The sequence below is a fragment of the Aquarana catesbeiana genome, linkage group LG03, assembly GCF_042186555.1.
Source record: "Aquarana catesbeiana isolate 2022-GZ linkage group LG03, ASM4218655v1, whole genome shotgun sequence".
Taxonomy (NCBI): domain Eukaryota; kingdom Metazoa; phylum Chordata; class Amphibia; order Anura; family Ranidae; genus Aquarana; species Aquarana catesbeiana.
The window spans coordinates 340648355-340654354 of NC_133326.1; the positions used below are offsets into that span (position 1 = coordinate 340648355).

The 6000-nt window shown below is 47.0% G+C and overlaps 1 protein-coding gene across 1 annotated transcript in view; it reads right to left on the minus strand.

The window, feature by feature from the left end:
• The window catches only part of SLC26A2 (solute carrier family 26 member 2), a 112809-nt gene extending 107512 nt beyond the window's left edge, over window positions 1–5297 (minus strand). The window contains exon 1 of the mRNA XM_073620558.1: window positions 5166–5297. The gene's annotated coding sequence lies outside the window, so the exon portion shown is untranslated. The remainder of the gene's footprint in view (window positions 1–5165) is intronic.
• Window positions 5298–6000: the final 703 nt, after the last annotated feature.

Consider the following 6000-nt stretch of genomic DNA (forward strand, 5'->3'; position numbering starts at 1 on the left):
CACAGCGATCAGTGTGAGTATATGAGCTATCACAGCGATCAGTGTGGGTATATGAGCTAGTACAGCAATCATTGTGGGTATATGGTTGTCACAGGGATCAGTGTGAGTATATGAGCTGGCACAGCGATCAGTGTGAGTATATGAGCTGGCACATAGAGCAGTGTGGGTATATGAGTTGTCACAGCGATCAGTGTGAGTATATGAGCTGGTACAGCGATCAGTGAGACTATGTTAGCTGGCACAGCGTTCAGTGTGGGTATATGAGCTGGCACAGCGATCAGTGAGAGTATATGAGCTGTCACATCGATCAGTGTGGGTATATGAGCTGGCACAGCGATCAGTGTGAGTATATGAGCTAGTACAGCAATCAGTGTGAGTATATGAGCTGGCACAACAATCAGTGTGAGTATATAAGCTGGCACAGCGATCAGTGTGAGTATATGAGCTAGTACAGCGATCAGTGTGGGTATATAAGTTGTCACAGCGATCAGTGTGAGTATATGAGCTAGTGCAGCGATCAGTGTGAGTATATGAGTTGTCACAGCGATCAGTGTGGGTATATGAGCTGGCACAGCGATCAGTGTGAGTATATGAGCTAGTACAGCAATCAGTGTGGGTATATGGTTGTCACAGCGATCAGTGTGAGTATATGAGCTGGCACAGCGATCAGTGTGAGTATATGAGCTGGCACAGCGATCAGTGTGAGTATATGAGCTATCACAGCGATCAGTGTGGGTATATGAGCTAGTACAGCAATCATTGTGGGTATATGGTTGTCACAGGGATCAGTGTGAGTATATGAGCTGGCACAGCGATCAGTGTGAGTATATGAGCTGGCACAGCGATCAGTGTGAGTATATGAGCTGTCACAGCGATCAGGGTGGGTAAATGAGCTGGCACAGTGATCAGTGTGAGTATATGAGCTAGTACAGCAATCAGTGTGGGTATATGGTTGTCACAGCGATCAGTGTGAGTATATGAGCTGTCACAGCGATCAGTGTGGGTATATGAGCTGTCACAGCAATCAGTGTGAGTATATGAGCTAGTACAGCGATCAGTGTGAGTATATGAGCTAGTACAGCAATTAGTGTGGGTATATGGTTGTCACAGCGATCAGTGAGAGTATATGAGCTGGCACAGCGATCAGTGAGAGTATATGAGCTGGCACAGCAATCAGTGTGAGTATATGAGCTGGCACAGCGATCAGTGTGAGTATATGAGCTGGCACAGAGATCAGTGTGGGTATATGAGTTGTCACAGTGATCAGTGTGGGTATATGAGCTATCACAGTGATCAGTGTGAGTATATGAGCTGGTACAGTGATCAGTGAGACTATATTAGCTGGCACAGCGATCAGTGTGGGTATATGAGCTGGCGCAGCGATCAGTGTGAGTATATGAGCTGGCGCAGCGATCAGTGTGAGTATATGAGCTGGCACAGCGATTAGTGTGAGTACATGAGCTAGTACAGCGATCAGTGTGAGTATATGAGATGGCACAGCGATGAATGTGAGTATATAAGCTGGCACAACGATCAGTGTGAGTATATGAGCTAGTAGAGCGATCAGTGTGGGTATATGAGTTGTCACAGCAATCAGTGTGAGTATATGAGCTGGTACAGAAATCAGTGTGAGTATATGAGCTGGTACAGCAATCAGTGTGAGTATATGAGCTGGTACAGAAATCAGTGTGAGTATATGAGCTAGTACAGCGATCAGTGTGAGTATATGAGCTAGTACAGCGATCAGTGTGAGTATATGAGCTGGCACAGCGATCAGTGTGGGTATATGAGTTGTCACAGCGATCAGTGTGAGTATATGAGCTGGTACAGCGATCAGTGTGGGTATATGAGCTGGCACAGAGATCAGTGTGAATATATGAACTAGTACAGCGATCAGTGTGAGTATATGAGCTGGCACAGCGATCAGTGTGAGTATATGAGCTAGTACAGCAATCAGTGTGGGTATATGGTTGTCACATCGATCAGTGTGAGTATATGAGCTGGCGCAGTGATCAGTGTGAGTATATGAGCTGGCACAGCGATCAGCGAGAGTATATGAGCTGTCACAGTGATCAGTGTGGGTATATGAGTTGTCACAGCGATCAGTGTGAGTATATGAGCTGGTACAGCGATCAGGTGGGTATATGAGCTGGCACAGCGATTAGTGTGAGTACATGAGCTAGTACAGCGATAAGTGTGAGTATATGAGATGACACAGCGATGAGTGTGAGTATATAAGCTGGCACAGCGATCAGTGTGAGTATATGAGCTAGTACAGCAATTAGTGTGGGTATATGGTTGTCACAGCGATCAGTGTGAGTATATGAGCTGGCACAGCGATCAGTGTGAGTATATGAGCTGGCACAGCGATCAGTGTGAGTATATGAGCTGGCACAGAGATCAGTGTGGGTATATGAGTTGTCACAGCGATCAGTGTGGGTATATGAGCTATCACAGTGATCAGTGTGAGTATATGAGCTGGTACAGTGATCAGTGAGACTATATTAGCTGGCGCAGCAATCAGTGTGGGTATATGAGCTGGCACAGCGATTAGTGTGAGTACATGAGCTAGTACAGCGATCAGTGTGAGTATATGAGATGGCACAGCGATGAGTGTGAGTATATAAGCTGGCACAACGATCAGTGTGAGTATATGAGCTAGTACAGCGATCAGTGTGGGTATATGAGTTGTCACAGCGATCAGTGTGAGTATATGAGCTGGTACAGCAATCAGTGTGAGTATATGAGCTGGTACAGAAATCAATGTGAGTATATGAGCTAGTACAGCGATCAGTGTGAGTATATGAGCTGGCACAGCGATCAGTGTGAGTATATGAGCTGGTACAGCGATCAGTGTGGGTATATGAGCTGGCACAGAGATCAGTGTGAATATATGAGCTAGTACAGCAATCAGTGTGGGTATATGGTTGTCACATCGATCAGTGTGAGTATATGAGCTGGCGCAGTGATCAGTGTGAGTATATGAGCTGGCACAGCGATCAGTGAGAGTATATGAGCTGTCACAGCAATCAGAGTGGGTATATGAGCTGGCACAGCAATCAGTGTGAGTATATGAGCTGGTACAGCGATCAGGTGGGTATATGAGCTGGCACAGCGATCAGTGTGGGTATATGAGCTGGCACAGCGATTAGTGTGAGTACATGAGCTAGTACAGCGATAAGTGTGAGTATATGAGATGGTACAGCGATGAATGTGAGTATATAAGCTGGCACAGCGATCAGTGTGAGTATATGAGCTAGTACAGCAATTAGTGTGGGTATATGGTTGTCACAGCGATCAGTGTGAGTATATGAGCTGGCACAGCGATCAGTGTGAGTATATGAGCTGGCACAGCGATCAGTGTGAGTATATGAGCTGGCACAGCGATCAGTGTGAGTATATGAGCTGGCACAGAGATCAGTGTGGGTATATGAGTTGTCACAGCGATCAGTGTGGGTATATGAGCTATCACAGCGATCAGTGTGAGTATATAAGCTGGTACAGTGATCAGTGAGACTATATTAGCTGGCACAGCGATCAGTGTGGGTATATGAGCTGGCGCAGCGATCAGTGTGAGTATATGAGCTGGCGCAGCGATCAGTTTGGGTATATGAGCTGGCACAGCGATTAGTGTGAGTACATGAGCTAGTACAGCAATGAGTGTGAGTATATGAGATGGCACAGCGATGAGTGTGAGTATATGAGCTAGTAAAGCGATCAGTGTGGGTATATGAGTTGTCACAGCGATCAGTGTGAGTATATGAGCTGGCACAGCGATCAGTGAGAGTATATGAGCTGGCACAGCGATCAGTGTGAGTATATGAGCTGGTATAGCGATCAGTGTGAGTATATGAGCTGGTACAGCAATCAGTGTGAGTATATGAGCTAGTACAGCGATCAGTGTGAGTATATGAGCTGGCACAGCGATCAGTGTGGGTATATGAGTTGTCACAGCGATCAGTGTGAGTATATGAGCTGGTACAGCGATCAGTGTGGGTATATGAGCTGGCACAGAGATCAGTGTGAATATATGAACTATTACAGCGATCAGTGTGAGTATATGAGCTGGCACAACGATCAGTGGGAGTATATAAGCTGGCACAGCAATCAGTGTGAGTATATGAGCTAGTACAGCAATTAGTGTGGTTATATGGTTGTCACATCGATCAGTGTGAGTATATGAGCTGGCACAGCGATCAGCAAGAGTATATGAGCTAGTACAGCAATTAGTGTGGGTATATGGTTGTCACATTGATCAGTGTGAGTATATGAGCTGGCGCAGTGATCAGTGTGAGTATATGAGTTGGTACAGCGATCAGTGTGGGTATATGAGCTAGTACAGTGATCAGTGTGGGTATATGAGTTGTCACAGCGATCAGTGTGAGTATATGAGCTAGTACAGTGATCAGTGGGAGTATATGAGCTAGTACAGTGATCAGTGGGAGTATATGAGCTAGTACAGTGATCAGTGTGAGTATATGAGCTAGTACAGTGATCAGTGTGGGTATATGAGCTAGTACAGTGATAAGTGTGGGTATTTGAGCTAGTACAGTGATCAGTGTGGGTATATGAGCTAGTACAGTGATCAGTGTGGGTATATGAGCTAGTACAGTGATCAGTGTGAGTATATGAGCTAGTACAGTGATCAGTGTGGGTATATGAGCTAGTACAGTGATAAGTGTGGGTATTTGAGCTAGTACAGTGATCAGTGTGGGTATATGAGCTAGTACAGTGATCAGTGTGGGTATATGAGCTAGTACAGTGATCAGTGTGAGTATATAAGCTAGTACAGTGATCAGTGGGACTGGGAGTATATGAGCTATCACAGTGTGCAGTGGTCGTGCAGCTGAGCTGTCACTTAGCAGAGTATAGCCTCGCCCCCTCCCTGGCAGCACCAGGCAGCCCCATATCTGCGATCACACACCAGCGATCTATGGAAATCAGACTGCCAGGGAGGTTGCCAAGTCCACTTTTCCCTGAGCCTGGCATCAGTGCGGAGCAGACAAGTGCTGAACTGGATGTCATCTGGTCCTCCCCTCCAGCAGTAGTTGCTGGAAGTTGTATGCACAGTGGTAATGACAAGTCCCACACAGGACTGAGCCTGTCCCCTCCACTCTCCCTATGCCCCCCTCACCTCCCCGCAGTGATCGGACCCTGCTACTCACCGGGCTCCCCGCTCTGGGCACAGTGATCAGAGGGGGCTGCCAGGGCCCTGGAAGGAGCAATCAGCTGTCATTGGGCCGGCCAGGAGGCGGAGAGCCGAGCAACAAGTGATGATGATGACTAACTACTCCCACTCCGACTGGGAGGTGTACACTATGTATGGGACACACACTACTCACTGTGTATAGACACTACACCCTGTGTATCGGGACACACACTACACCCTGTGTATGGGGACACACACTACACCCTGTGTATGGGGACACACGCTACACACTATGTATGGGACACACACTACACCCTGTGTATGGGGACACACACTACACACTATGTATTAGACACACACTACACCCTGTGTATGAGGACACACACTATGTATGGGACACACACTACACCCTGTGTATGGGGACACACACTACACACTATGTATTAGACACACACTACACCCTGTGTATGAGGACACACACTACACACTATGTATGGGACACACACTACACCCTGTGTATGGGGACACACACTACACACTATGTATTAGACACACACTACACCCTGTGTATGGGACACACACTACACCCTGTGTATGGGGACACACGCTACACACTATGTATGGGACACACACTACACCATGTGTATGGGGACACACGCTACACACTATGTATGGGACACACACTAAACCCTGTGTATAGACACTACACCCTGTGTACGGGGACACACACTACACCCTGTGTATGGGGACACACACTACACACTATGTATTAGACACACACTACACCCTGTGTATGGGACACACACTACACCCTGTGTATGGGGACACACACTACACACTATGTATTAGAC